The 15,953-nt window shown below is 41.9% G+C and overlaps 2 non-coding genes across 2 annotated transcripts; both read left to right on the top strand.

The window, feature by feature from the left end:
• The first annotated feature begins 4,362 nt into the window (after nt 1-4,362).
• Nucleotides 4,363-4,469, top strand: LOC145141660 (small nucleolar RNA R71). The gene has a single exon (XR_013722853.1). It is a non-coding gene; the product is annotated as a small nucleolar RNA R71 (small nucleolar RNA).
• A 10,844-nt stretch (nt 4,470-15,313) lies between these two features.
• Nucleotides 15,314-15,420, top strand: LOC145141661 (small nucleolar RNA R71). Its single transcript, XR_013722854.1, has one exon. It is a non-coding gene; the product is annotated as a small nucleolar RNA R71 (small nucleolar RNA).
• The last annotated feature ends 533 nt before the right edge of the window (nt 15,421-15,953 follow it).

Consider the following 15,953-nt stretch of genomic DNA (forward strand, 5'->3'; position numbering starts at 1 on the left):
GGTGCAAAACCTTGAATAAGATGGTGGAGAAGGCCCGTGGGCGGGAAATGGAGTTGGATTTCCGCACCAAGCGGAAGCCTGAGCAGGAACAGGCGGCGGTAGGTCAGGATAAAAAGCCTAACACTTCCAGCAGGGCCGTGGCCGGTGTGCCAAGTGCGGTAAACCGCACAGTGGGGCTTGCCGGGGGGCGGGCTCGGGGTGCTATGCTTATCGCCAATCAGGCCACGTGATCAGGGATTGCCCCAAGAAGGGATTGCTTTGCTTCCACTGCAACCAGACCGGCCACAAGCGGGCCGATTGTCTGAGGTTGCAAGGAGGGGGAGGAGCGGTGGCGGCGCCTGCGCCGGCCACGTTGAGGATTACCGATGGCCGCCCTGCCAAGGTGGATGTTCCGGCAGTGAAGAGTCGTGCATTTCAGTTGACCACCAAGGAGGCTCGGGCAGCACCAGACGTCGTGGCTGGTACGTATCTATTATTATCTGTTCTTATTATTTATATGACTTATGTGTACTATATGCTTGTATAGGGACCTTTATTGTCAATGGTATGTCTGCTCATGTCCTGTTTGATTCGGGTGCTACCTGATCATTTATGTCACTTGCGCTTAGCAAGAAGTTCGGAGACGCGCCGGGGACCTTGGATTCCCCACTCGAGGTGGAGATTACAGACGACCGCACCGTTAGTGCTGCGAGGGTATATCAGGACTGTGTACTGAATGTATTGGGTGAGAGGTTCCGTGTTAATCTAATTCTGATACCATTGCGAGGGTTGAAAGTAACTATCAGGATGGATTGGTTGGGGGGCAACGGGGCCATGATTGATTGCGAACGCCAGTTGGTCAGGGTTCGAACCCCAAGTGGGGGAGAACTGGTTATTCATGGTGAGAGGGCCTCACACGGACCGACCCTCTGTTCGGCAGCAAGGGCTAGGAGGTTTTTACAGCAGGGTTGCACCAGATTTCTGGCTTATGTCTCGGATACGAGAGTAGAGACCATGACAGATGTGGGCAGTGTGCCGGTGGTACATGATTTTCAGGACGTTTTCCCTGAAGAGTTACCAGGAGTGTCTCCGGAGAGGCAGGTGGAGTTTCGCATTGACTTGGTGCAGGGTGCCGCTCCAATAGCAAAGGCACCCTACCAGTTGGCACCACCGAGGATGCAGGAGCTATCTACACAACTTCAGGAGCTGCTAGACCGAGAGTTCATTCGTCTGAGAAGTTCCCCGTGGGGAGCACCGATTCTTTTCGTGAAAAAGAAGGATGGATCGCATAGGATGCACATCGATTATAGGGAGCTGAACAAACTAACAGTGAAGAACCGTTATCCGTTGCCAAGGATCGATGATTTGTTCGATCAGCTGCAGGGTGCGTCATGGTTTTCCAAGATTGATCTTCGGTCGGGATACCATCAGATAAGGATTCGGGATGAGGATATACCGAAGACAACTTTCAGGACTCGGTATGGGCATTATGAGTTTGTGGTGATGCCGTTTAGGCTCACCAATGCCCCAGCATCGTTCATGGATCTTATGAACAGGGTGTGCAGACCGATGTTGGATCGTTCGGTGATCATTTTTATTGATGATATCCTGGTCTATTCTAAGACCAGGGAGTACATGAGCAGCATCTGAGGGAGGTATTAGAGACCCTAAGGGCGGAGAAACTTTATGTGAAGTTCTCCAAGAGTGGTTTTTGGCTGCGGGAAGTACAGTTTTTGGGGCATGTCATCAATCAGGAGGGTATTTCGGTTGATCCAGCCGAGGTTGAGGCTGTGGTGCTGATGTGTGTAAAATGCACTGGTTTTAATCCAACTTTTGAGTTATAAATTAAGCACACAAAGACAGTGAACCTGTCTTTTAGTGGTATAGTTGGGTAAGTAGAGTGTCGAACTCAGGGAACGGTAAATTAAAACTAAAGACTGATTTTATCTAAATTAAATAGTAAATATGGGTTTTCTCTAGTTTTACAAGACTAGAAACTTACTAATACTACTTGAGCTAAGAACTAGAAAAACAAGGATTTAACTGAATTCAATAATAAAAAGGGACTTCTGTTTAGTTCAACTCAATTGATCCTATGGTTGATATTATGGTAATAGTGCAATGGATTAATTCTTCTATTGGCTACCGATTCAAGTGATTAGCCTTGCGTTCGCTACGATAATCCTTAGAAAACAAACTAACTCAAACAGTGATCAGTTGTCTAATTTAATTTAATTCACTAGATTATTTATTCGGGTTAATTTAGACTTGTAATAGCTAACTAAATTGGTCCTTTAGTTAACCTCTTGCTGATGGTCATCAAACAAGCTCACACATGAATTTACCTAATTTTTCTATTAATTCTAGTTTCACGTTCGTTAGTCCTAGACATATGATAAAGTGGTCACATAAACATATGGGGTTGATAATTAAAAGATGTTCATACTATTCAATTATCTTCCTATTAACAGAAAATTAGTTATCATTCACACATAAGGTTCTTTAACAAGCTAGAATCAACAAAATCACCAATATTAAATTAATCCTACCATAAAATCAAACCATAATATCAATTTTGTATCCCCAAACAGAAGTTAAAGAGTTTTAGCTCATGATTGAGGTAATTAACAGCAATAAAACGAATTCTAATTGTCTAACCATAATTAAGAAACAATAGATTAAGTAGAATGATGAGAATGTGCCTCAAATCTTCTTCGGAATTGGATTCTAGGTTGTATCTTCGTTCTCTAGGGTTCTTCTGGCTCTTCAATCGCAGCTTGCTTCTCCCCAAAGGTTCCAGAAGTCCCTCAATCGGATTAAGACCCGCTATTTATAATTATCACAAAACAGGGGCTACTCGGCGAGTAGGTCGTGGACTCGCCGAGTACTAGTGTGAAATCCGTGTTCGGCAAGGAATCTTGACTTTTCTTTCGGGAACATTCTAATGAACTCGCCGAGTAAGTGCGTGGACTCGCCGAGTAAGTGTGTAGTTTTCCCTTTTCCTTCATTCTTTGGTCTCTAATTGCTTCTCCTTTTTCCTTCTGCTTCCAAGCATGTCTTTTGGACTGAAAACACAATATAAGCATTATTAAGTACCTTTTGTCCATATTATGCATATAATTAGCCAAAAATGAATAGAAATATATGTTAAACATATGATTAATTATGCACATATCAAAATACCCCACACTTGACTTTTGCTTGCCCCCTAGCAAAACTGAATTTTAACACATTAGAATCACATAGGACAACTCACGTCGAACCCAGCCATTATGCCAAGACCGCAACGCGCACATTTGTGTCTAAAATTCCTAATAACCCCCCATACTCTAAATACTCACAATCCTCATAAACATTCGCCCACTCACCCCGAACTATGCTCATTTTATGCATCCCTCCGAATCCATCCCCAGAAAACCTCTTAACCTCAAGGTGTTTTTGGTAAAACTTTTCAGGGGTCTGATTGTTCGGATTTGGCAGTGGACTCGCCGAGTCCCTATTCTGTACTCGGCGAGTAGAGCTGTCAGATTGAAGATTTTGATTTTATGTTTGATTTTCTGCTTCCTCCTTCTGTGATTCTTTGGGTGCTTCATTCTGAATAGGGGCCAAAGGAGTGATTATTTTCCCACTTCTTGTTGTGACTATGTTTATGTGCGTGCCTCGTGGGTTGTTTTCGGTTTTGCTAGGAAGTTCGCCCGGTGATCTTTGGTTTATTTGTTGAGCAAGTTGCCCTAGCTGTGTTTCTATGTTATGGATAGATGCTTGCTGGTTTCTAAGCATGGTCCTTGTTTCTTGAATTGCAGCATCATGATCACTATGTCTTTTTTCTGAAGCAGCTACAAATTTGGTAAGCATTTCTTCCAACTTGGTTTTCTTTCTTGTGATGGCTCCTCCTTTTGGTAAAAACCCCTTCCCTTTTGCTTGAACTTCTCCTCCTTAGCCTTCTTGTACTCGTCATAAGGGAGCCACTCTTTCTTTGGTCTACGCCAATCTTCATCATATCGGTCCCCACTTGAGTAACAAACTTGCACCTTTTTGTTGCCATTCTCATCCAAATCGCAGTCTCTAGTAAGGTGAGGCCCATTGCAATTTTCGCAACCCACCCGAATAGCATGTATCGTTTGGTCCATTTTATCCATCCTCCTATCCATGGTTTTTGGCATAGCCATAACTGCTGACAAGTCTTCTGAAGCTGCATAGGCGGCCCCCCTCGTCACATCATTTCTTGGATTGTGGTATTCTCTAGAATGCTTAGAGAATTCTTCAATTAGTTGCTTTATCACTGGAGGTGCCTTTTTCGTGAGTGGACCTTGCGAGTCAAGTAATTGCCTAGTGGTAACATTTACTCCATCATAGAAGATGGAGACTTCTTGTTGACTATTGAGGTCATGATGTGGGCAATTCCTTAGCAGGCTCTTGTACCTCTCCCACGCTTCATATAGTGATTCTCCAGCTTGTTGTTCAAAGTTAGCTATGGCTTTCTTTAGCTTGGATATCTTTGATGGCGGGCAGAATTGATCAATGAACTCTTCTTTCATTTGGGCCCATGTAGTGATAGATCCTGGGGGCAATGACTTGAGCCAATCCTTGGCAGCACCCTTCAAGGTAACCGGAAGCATGCGAAGTAGCTGAGTTTCCCGAGGCACATTTGGAACATTGAAATAATCAGCTACATCATTGACTTCGTCCAAGTGTTTATAAGCGTCTTCGTGGTCTTTGCCTGTGAAGGGGATCTCCTTAAGTGGAGCCAGGATGTGACCCTTGAGCTCAAAAGTAGCAGTAGCAGGAATTGCGGGTTGCACAAGTCCCGGTCCAGTATCATCGCGTATCCTCTTCTTCCATTCCCCCATGGGGACTTCATCAATGTTAGCCATGAGAATAGCTAATTCGTCGTCGGAATCGGAAATGTGACCGAATGTAGGGTCTTCTTCTTCCTCAGTCTCGTGCTCGGCGTCTTCTTTAATAGGGTCTTCGATTGTCAAAGAGGCGCTGGATGCTCCTGATTTGCTGCTCTTCTTCTTACTGAAAACGGACTTTAGGTTCTTTAGTGGCGAATTCCTTGAAGAAGCGGATTCTCCAACGGATTTTCCTTTGTTCTTCCTTAGGGCGAATTCCGGGTCGTCTAGAGGAGGGATCAAAGGTGTATCAGATCCTCGGGTCATGAAACAACTGCAAATAAAACAAGAAAAACGCGTAAAAAGAACAAAAATGAAATAAAAGCTAAAACTGTGAACAGTGATGGACTCGCCGAGTTTCGTCGAGTGCACTCGGCGAGTTCAAGGTAAAAACAGAAAAATTTTCTACTTAATTTATTAAAACAGGGATTGATCAAAACCTATGCTAACTACTAAATTACCTCATAATTAACTTTGTGTAAGATAAATCCCACACAAATGATCGATAAAAATAGAAATTAGTGCTAATTTAGAACCGTTCCCCGGCAACGGCGCCAAAAACTTGATGTGTGTAAAATGCACTGGTTTTAATCCAACTTTTGAGTTATAAATTAAGCACACAAAGGCAGTGAACCTGTCTTTTAGTGGTATAGTTGGGTAAGTAGAGTGTCGAACTCAGGGAACGGTAAATTAAAACTAAAGACTAATTTTATCTAAATTAAATAGTAAATATGGGTTTTCTCTAGTTTTACAAGACTAGAAACTTACTAATACTACTTGAGCTAAGAACTAGAAAAACAAGGATTTAACTGAATTCAATAATAAAAAGGGACTTCTGTTTAGTTCAACTCAATTGATCCTATGGTTGATATTATGGTAATAGTGCAATGGATTAATTCTTCTATTGGCTACCGATTCAAGTGATTAGCCTTGCGTTCGCTACGATAATCCTTAGAAAACAAACTAACTCAAACAGTGATCAGTTGTCTAATTTAATTTAATTCACTAGATTATTTATTCGGGTTAATTTAGACTTGTAATAGCTAACTAAATTGGTCCTTTAGTTAACCTCTTGCTGATGGTCATCAAACAAGCTCACACATGAATTTACCTAATTTTTCTATTAATTCTAGTTTCACGTTCGTTAGTCCTAGACATATGATAAAGTGGTCACATAAACATATGGGGTTGATAATTAAAAGATGTTCATACTATTCAATTATCTTCCTATTAACAGAAAGTTATCATTCACACATAAGGTTCTTTAACAAGCTAGAATCAACAAAATCACCAATATTAAATTAATCCTACCATAAAATCAAACCATAATATCAATTTTGTATCCCCAAACAGAAGTTAAAGAGTTTTAGCTCATGATTGAGGTAATTAACAGCAATAAAACGAATTCTAATTGTCTAACCATAATTAAGAAACAATAGATTAAGTAGAATGATGAGAATGTGCCTCAAATCTTCTTCGGAATTGGATTCTAGGTTGTATCTTCGTTCTCTAGGGTTCTTCTGGCTCTTCAATCGCAGCTTGCTTCTCCCCAAAGGTTCCAGAAGTCCCTCAATCGGATTAAGACCCGCTATTTATAATTATCACAAAACAGGGGCTACTCGGCGAGTAGGTCGTGGACTCGCCGAGTACTAGTGTGAAATCCGTGTTCGGCAAGGAATCTTGACTTTTCTTTCGGGAACATTCTAATGAACTCGCCGAGTAAGTGCGTGGACTCGCCGAGTAAGTGTGTAGTTTTCCCTTTTCCTTCATTCTTTGGTCTCTAATTGCTTCTCCTTTTTCCTTCTGCTTCCAAGCATGTCTTTTGGACTGAAAACACAATATAAGCATTATTAAGTACCTTTTGTCCATATTATGCATATAATTAGCCAAAAATGAATAGAAATATATGTTAAACATATGATTAATTATGCACATATCAAAATACCCCACACTTGACTTTTGCTTGCCCCCTAGCAAAACTGAATTTTAACACATTAGAATCACATAGGACAACTCACGTCGAACCCAGCCATTATGCCAAGACCGCAACGCGCACATTTGTGTCTAAAATTCCTAATAACCCCCCATACTCTAAATACTCACAATCCTCATAAACATTCGCCCACTCACCCCGAACTATGCTCATTTTATGCATCCCTCCGAATCCATCCTCAGAAAACCTCTTAACCTCAAGGTGTTTTTGGTTGAGTAACCCAAGCATACATAATCTAGACAATTACAACTTTTTGATACCACTATAGAGCTCATTTGGAATTCTTCACTTCTTGATAATTTGAACTTTGATTTCTTTGAATTCACCACTTTTTGATTTTTGGTATCTTCACTTTTGAACTTTGGAATTTTGATCTTTAAATTTACACTTTAATAGCTCCAAAACTCTTTCAACTTTTCTTGTAATTCTCTCTCTTTTTTTTAACATGTAACTCATTTTTTTTTCACTCAATACCTACATGCTTAAGCAGGAGCGCTCAACTTCAACCTTTATTGATTAATGATAACAATTTTCCTTGATACATTTCAAGTATACGATGCTAAACATATTTCATCCTTCGAACTAAGCGAGGTTGTGTTTTTGTCTCATGATTTCACTAGAATAAGGGAGCCACAAATGCACTATAACGTATATAGGCTCAACTAAACATTTGGGTCCTCATGGAATCATCAAATATAATACTAGCATGATCCCTAATTGTTTTTACCAAAATATCTAAATTAGCCCTAGCAATTTTATGCAAAATTTTAAAATTAATCTAAATTTTAACTAAATGTAACCAACCCCCTACCCCCTACCCCACACTTAATTTATGCAATGTCCCCATTGCATATTAGACATGAATAAGAAACATAAAAATAAAGAGGGAATTGGAACAAACTCCCCTGGGATAGTAGTGGCGAGGCTGATCATCTGCAATTTAGCTCCATCTTTTGAATGACTTTAAACATGGGAACAGCTCATCCATTTCTTGGGTGTCATGTCGCGTGTGGTAGACTTGCAAATGACTCAAAGATGTAGGATACAGCTCCTAGAAACCTTCAGCAATGATCCTCTATGAAAGAGTTGTATAAAACTGCAATGAACGTGCCCAAAACAACTCTGGAATCCGAAAAAATGATGATGGACTCGGCGAGTAAGTCGTGTACTCGGCGAGTATGTTGCTAACTGGCAGAGAAGTCGTGAATTCAACCATGCACTCGCCGAGTAGGGTATGTGCACTCGGCGAGTAGGCGCTGAGTTTTCCATTCGACTGAAGTGCTGGATTGGGGTAATTCAGTGACTCTTTTTCTAATTACTTCAGTAATAAAGCACTCTACACTCCCAACTCTAACGGACTCGAACTTAATGGAAAAGACTCCGCACTCCCAATTGAACATTCTTTACTTGAACCTTGACCCATAAGACTTCTAAATGCATCCTAACATTCCAATCCTGAAAAAAAAAAACAGATAAAATTGAAAGCAACCAAAAGTCCTAACGAGAAATAAAATCATCCAAGTTTAACAAGTTGTCCAAATCAAACATCACGAAAATAAATTAAAAACACAAAAGAAACATTCTTCATTCTTCATCATCTACGTCGGCTCCTCCAGCTCCACTTCCTCCTCCTTCATTACCTTTCCTCATCCTTTCTTCCCAACTCATGATGTAGGGGTAGCCGGGTCCAGGTCTCAGTGCGATGTTCATTTGTTGGAAGAGATAGTCAAATGATTGATTGTTATAGTTAACTCCTCTTCCAATATCATCCAAGTAGCGCCGGCACTCAAGTTGATTCCATCCATCGTTCTCTTCTTCCACCGGAATAACCGGTGGGTCTTCCCGTACCCGCTCACTTCTTTGCCTCACTCGCCTTCTCGGCTCCTCGGGGTTAACCGGCCCATCCGCATGAGGAATAGAAAAAGAATCACCAAATTTTTCCACAATCCTTGCCCTCCTATATAATGCGGTGTTGAACGGAGGGGGATAAATGACCGTCAGCGCCCTTGACTCTTGCAAATCTAATACCCCAAATGACCTTGCAAGCCTCGTCACAAACATCCCTCCATTAATCTTGGAGTTCATCTTCTCCTTGACAGCCCCTTCAGCAAGATACTTGGCTATGCGATAGGGAGATTGCAGAAAACATCAAGAGTAATAATACTCCAAAGATAAAAGATGTCAAGGGTCGGGACCTTGTCCCAGTCCTTTCGCATATTAATCGTGCTAGCAATGAACCGATGAATGAGACGATGGATCGGTGAACGTATGTGACCCTCCTGTGCGGTAGATGGGATGTACACCCGGTTAGCAATAGTATTCCACCAAGTAGAAGCAACCACTCCCTCGGGGAGATCTTTGTGGCAATTCTCTAAAAAAACTTCAAAATCTTCATTCAACATAGTGCTTTGCTCATAGATTCCAAGCCTCCATGAAAATTCAGCCATGCTGCATTGTCGCAGCTCCCCACCAAGAGAAAAGGAAACTACATTGGGATTGTAGTACTCACTACAAACCTCGGAATGAGATGGTAGCAAAAAACTCCCAACATAATTCAGCGTAGACTGGTTCTTGAATTTTGAAAAGCTGTAACCAACCATCACATATGATGGTTGAATCCCCCAAATTACATTCTTTCACCAAATATGGTGTTAGCTCTTCTTCCAAACCAACTTTCCCCATCCAATCCCAATCCACTGCATTGGGTAAATGAATCTCTTTCTGTTTTAAAGCCTCTAACTTGTTTTTGGCACGGGCTTGAGACGATTTAGATGTGATTTGGCAGAACGAGAGCCACGGGATGTCCCCTTGGCTTCCCCCTCTTGAAGACTGACCTCGTCTGGACATGGTAGCTGCATGACAACATTAAGAAAGCACAAACAAACAACACCCAGTACTTAAAATTGAATAAAACAGATCTGTATAGCCTCCTACTCGCCGAGTTCATGTCCTACTCGGCGAGTAGGATGAACATCGGGACCAGAATCTGTCGAACACATATGGGTCACTTAAAACACCCAATTTTGCACAGGGGTTTGCTGTACTAAGTCCATTAACCACTAAACCAAAAGAAAATTCTCCTAACAACTCCTAATTTATGGTAAAACTAAAACCCTAGAATTGGAGGAAACCCCCAAATCCGAATTTAGATAAAATAGGGCAAATCAGTGATAAAGCTTGAACCTTTGATGAGTTTTTAAGTGTAAAGATCATACCCTTTCCCTTGAAAGTCGAGGATTAAGCCAAAAATCAAAGAAATCGCTTGAAGGAGGCTGTGCACGGCGAGTGTGTGGGTAAAATGGGTAAAAACCCTTATTTCTCAGATTTTTATACCGTCTGTGTAAGTTGGCTACTCGCCGAGTAGAAACGGGCTACTCGCCGAGTACAAATGCTTTTACGCGGTGGTTATTTAAGCAAGCACTCGCCGAGTACTCGTACCTACTCGGCGAGTAAAGCTTGCAGTTTGACAAAAATTGAATTTAATTAATTTTTTTTTTAACCCACTACCCCACACTCTAGGCATTGCTTACCCTCAAGCAATCATTTAGAACATATTTCCAGAAGAAGATGAATGAAAAAGATCCTAAAGAATTAAAAAGAAAGTAAAGGAAAAAGAAATGCAAACTCTAAACTCGGGTTGCCTCCCGGAAGCGCTTCTTTTTAAGGAGTCATTAGCTGGACTCCTCCCATTCTACGTGGCTGCAATCCCTTCCAGCAACATCAACTCTTCCATGCCGTCATTCCTTGGAACTCCTTCTTCATACTTTTTGACTCTATGTCCATTGACCTTGAACGGGGTGCCATCTTTTGACAATAGCTCTATAGCACCATGTGGAAACACCTTCTTCACCAGAAAAGGACCATCCCATCTTGACTTGAGTTTGCCCGAGAAGAGTTTTAACCTTGAATTAAAGAGCAACACCTTTTGCCCTTCATGAAATTCTTTATTTTCCTTGATCCTCCTGTCATGCCAATTCTTAGTTTTCTCTTTATATATCAAAGAACTAGTGTATGCATCATTTCTAAGTTCCTCAAGAGCATTCATTTGCATTAACCGGTTGTTCTTGAGCTCCTCCATGTTGAAGTTGCACATCTTTAAAGCCCAAAAAGCTTTATGCTCTATCTCCACCGGTAAATGACATTGCTTTCCATAAACTAACCTATATGGTGTAGTACCAATAGGGGTTTTGAAAGCTGTACGAAAGGCCCAAAGTGCATCGTCTAGCTTATCCGACCATTCTTTTCGATTGCTCCCCACCGATTTCTCCAAGATTCTCTTTAAAGCTCGATTTGTCACTTCGGTTTGTCCACTAGTTTGTGGATGGTAGGATGTTGAAAATTTATGGGTTACCCCATATTTACTTAGCACCTTCTCTAGTTGATCATTGGCAAAATGAGTGCCTCGGTCACTTATGAGAGCTTTCGGGACCCCAAATCTTGAAAATAACTTCTTTAAAAACCTCACCACTACCCGACCGTCATTAGTTGGCAAAGCTTGTGCCTCCGCCCACTTGGATACATAATCCACCGCCACCAATATGTATTTGTTGCCTTTGGATATGGGAAATGGTCCCATGAAATCGAGATGAAATGTTTCCAGCTCTTTGACATGCATCACATTCTTTGACAAATTGGGTTGCATCTTTAAAAATCGTGGGCCAGTAAAACCCAGTGTCAAAGATCTTCTTAGCAGTGTAATGTGCTCCATGATGTCCACCCGTGGGCCCGCTATGACATTGTTCCAATATTTTCCATCTTTCATTCCCGAACACGCATCTTCGTATGATTCCATCCGCGCAGCTTCGGAAAAGATATGGTTCATCCCAAAAGTAATACTTTATCTCGGAAAAGAATTTCTTCTTTTGTTGACTTGTGAGATCTTTTGGGAGGTAATTGCTAGCTAAGTAATTAGCTATATTTGCAAACCATGGTTCTTCTCCCACAGTCACCATAATATACTCGTCCGGAAAATCATCTCCAAATCTATCTTCTTGCAATCGCGGGTTTTCAAGCCTTGACAAGTGGTCAGCTGCTACATTCTCCATTCCCTTTTTGTCGCGTATCTCTATGTCAAACTCTTGAAGAAGTAGAACCCATCGTATCAATCTTGGCTTGGCATCCTGTTTGGCAAACAAATACTTGATAGCAGAGTGGTCAGTAAAAACAGTTGTTTTAGATAAAACTAAATAAGGGCGGAATTTATCAAAAGCGTACACCACAGCTAATAATTCCTTTTCCGTGGTGGTGTAGTTTTCTTGGGCTGGATTTAAAGTCTTGCTAGCATAATATATGGGTTGGAAGTGCTTATCAACCCTTTGACCAAGGACAGCTCCTAATGCAAAATCACTAGCATCACACATTATTTCAAATGGTAAATTCCAATTTGGTGCAACAATGATCGGGGCATTAGTCAATTTTTCCTTTAAAAATTCAAATGCCTCTAAACACTCTTTAGTAAAATTAAATGGTGCATCTTTTAGGAGTAATTGTGTTAGAGGTCTAGTTATTTTAGAAAAATCTTTGATAAAACGCCGGTAAAAACCCGCGTGTCCTAGAAAACTTCTAATACCCTTCACATTAGTTGGTGGAGGTAATTTGGCAATGGTGTCAATCTTTGCCCGATCCACTTCAATTCCCGATTTGGAAACCTTGTGGCCCAAAACTATACCCTCCTTAACCATAAAGTGACATTTTTCCCAATTAAGGACTGAGTCGGTCTTTTCACACCTAGCAAGCATTAGGTCAAGATTTGTGAGACAATCATGGAAGGAAGATCCAAAAACAGAAAAATCGTCCATAAAGACTTCCATGAATTTTTCCACCATGTCGTGGAATATGGCTGTCATGCACCTTTGAAATGTCGCGGGTGCATTGCATAGCCCAAAGGGCATGCGTCGATAAGCAAAAGTCCCACTTGGGCAAGTGAATGTGGTCTTTTCTTGGTCCAATGGGTCTATGGGTATTTGGAAATAACCCGAAAATCCGTCTAGGATGCAATAATAACTATGGCCTGATAATCTTTCTAACATTTGATCAATAAAGGGTAAGGGAAAATGGTCTTTACGAGTGGCATCGTTTAGTTTTCGATAATCGATGCACACTCTCCAACCGGTTACCGTTTGTGTCGGAATAAGCTCATTCTTTTCGTTGGTTATGACCGTCGTCCCTCCTTTCTTGGGCATCACTTGAACCGGACTCACCCATGGGCTGTCGGAAATGGAATATATAATCCCCGCATCTAAAAGCTTGACCACTTCTTTCTTGACCACCTCTTGCATATTTGGGTTTAGTCTTCTTTGGTGCTGCACAACCGGCTTTGCTCCCTCTTCCAGGTTAATCTTGTGTGAACAATAAGAGGGACTTATTCCCTTGATGTCGGTAATGCTCCATGCTATGGCCCGTTTTCGCTTCTTCAAAACTTGCACTAGTTCTTCCTTTTCAGAATTGGAAAGGTCAGAGGCTATAATGACTGGCTTTTGATGGCCATCTTCAAGGAAGGCATACTCCAAATGTTCTGGTAACTTTTTGAGCTCAGTTTTTGGGTTCTGTTTGTTGTACTCGCCGAGTGTAGGTAAGGGACTCGGCGGGTTGGTAGCTGACTTTACGAATTCTGTTTTTTTTGCTTGGACTCGGCGAGTAGATCGGCCCTACTCGGCGAGTTGTAGTGTCAGATTGCCTCATCAACTCTTCAAACTCAGCTTCTTCCAGCAGCCTCTCGATGTCCATTAAGTCTTTTTCTGCATCAAATTCTTCATCAGAAATTGTGAACTTGCTGGAATCTTCATTTATGCATTCCTCCAATAATTCATCAAGCATGTCAATTGAGAATGTCGTGTCGTCACTATTCCGTGCATACTTCATAGCTTGATCAACCCCAAATGTGACTGAATCTTCTCCTACCCGCAAAGTGAGCTTCGAGTCCCTCATGTCTACTATAGAACTTGCCGTGTTGAGGAAGGGTCTTCCAAGGATGATTGGGACTTGAGGATCCGCCTCCATGTCTAGAATTATGAAATCAGCGGGAAAGACAAACTTGTCCACTTTGACCACTAAGTCTTCACATATTCCTCTTGGGAAAGTGATTGTCTTGTTAGCTAAATGAATCGCCATACGAATTGGTCTTGGTTCCGGGAGATCCAGCTTCTTGAAGAATGAATAAGGCATTAAATTCACACTTGCTCCTGAATCAGCCAAGGCATGAGTGGTAGCTAAATTGCCAAATTGGCAAGGTAAAGTTAAGCTCCTCGGGTCACCCTTCTTCTTTGGTAATTTGTTGAGCATGGCGGCTGAGAAATTCTCATTGAGGACTACCTTCTTCACTTCCTCCATCTTCCTTCTATTAGTGAGAAGTTCCTTAAGGAACTTTGCATATTTGGGCATTTGTGCGACAGCCTCGATGAAGGGTATGTTGATTTGAAGAGCCTTTATATGATCTAGAAACTTCTGGTACTCCTCTTCCTGCTTCGCTTTCTTAGCTCGGGCTGGGTATGGCAATGACGGCTGGTAAAACTTTTCAGGGGTCTGATTGTTCGGATTTGGCAGTGGACTCGCCGAGTCCCTATTCTGTACTCGGCGAGTAGAGCTGTCAGATTGAAGATTTTGATTTTATGTTTGATTTTCTGCTTCCTCCTTCTGTGATTCTTTGGGTGCTTCATTCTGAATAGGGGCCAAAGGAGTGATTATTTTCCCACTTCTTGTTGTGACTATGTTTATGTGCGTGCCTCGTGGGTTGTTTTCGGTTTTGCTAGGAAGTTCGCCCGGTGATCTTTGGTTTATTTGTTGAGCAAGTTGCCCTAGCTGTGTTTCTATGTTATGGATAGATGCTTGCTGGTTTCTAAGCATGGTCCTTGTTTCTTGAATTGCAGCATCATGATCACTATGTCTTTTTTCTGAAGCAGCTACAAATTTGGTAAGCATTTCTTCCAACTTGGTTTTCTTTCTTGTGATGGCTCCTCCTTTTGGTAAAAACCCCTTCCCTTTTGCTTGAACTTCTCCTCCTTAGCCTTCTTGTACTCGTCATAAGGGAGCCACTCTTTCTTTGGTCTACGCCAATCTTCATCATATCGGTCCCCACTTGAGTAACAAACTTGCACCTTTTTGTTGCCATTCTCATCCAAATCGCAGTCTCTAGTAAGGTGAGGCCCATTGCAATTTTCGCAACCCACCCGAATAGCATGTATCGTTTGGTCCATTTTATCCATCCTCCTATCCATGGTTTTTGGCATAGCCATAACTGCTGACAAGTCTTCTGAAGCTGCATAGGCGGCCCCCCCTCGTCACATCATTTCTTGGATTGTGGTATTCTCTAGAATGCTTAGAGAATTCTTCAATTAGTTGCTTTATCACTGGAGGTGCCTTTTTCGTGAGTGGACCTTGCGAGTCAAGTAATTGCCTAGTGGTAACATTTACTCCATCATAGAAGATGGAGACTTCTTGTTGACTATTGAGGTCATGATGTGGGCAATTCCTTAGCAGGCTCTTGTACCTCTCCCACGCTTCATATAGTGATTCTCCAGCTTGTTGTTCAAAGTTAGCTATGGCTTTCTTTAGCTTGGATATCTTTGATGGCGGGCAGAATTGATCAATGAACTCTTCTTTCATTTGGGCCCATGTAGTGATAGATCCTGGGGGCAATGACTTGAGCCAATCCTTGGCAGCACCCTTCAAGGTAACCGGAAGCATGCGAAGTAGCTGAGTTTCCCGAGGCACATTTGGAACATTGAAATAATCAGCTACATCATTGACTTCGTCCAAGTGTTTATAAGCGTCTTCGTGGTCTTTGCCTGTGAAGGGGATCTCCTTAAGTGGAGCCAGGATGTGACCCTTGAGCTCAAAAGTAGCAGTAGCAGGAATTGCGGGTTGCACAAGTCCCGGTCCAGTATCATCGCGTATCCTCTTCTTCCATTCCCCCATGGGGACTTCATCAATGTTAGCCATGAGAATAGCTAATTCGTCGTCGGAATCGGAAATGTGACCGAATGTAGGGTCTTCTTCTTCCTCGGTCTCGTGCTCGGCGTCTTCTTTAATAGGGTCTTCGATTGTCAAAGAGGCGCTGGATGCTCCTGATTTGCTGCTCTTCTTCTTGC

Source organism: Lactuca virosa, chromosome 9, assembly GCF_052849685.1.
Source record: "Lactuca virosa cultivar CGN04683 chromosome 9, Lactuca_virosa_CGN04683_v6, whole genome shotgun sequence".
NCBI lineage: Eukaryota > Viridiplantae > Streptophyta > Magnoliopsida > Asterales > Asteraceae > Lactuca > Lactuca virosa.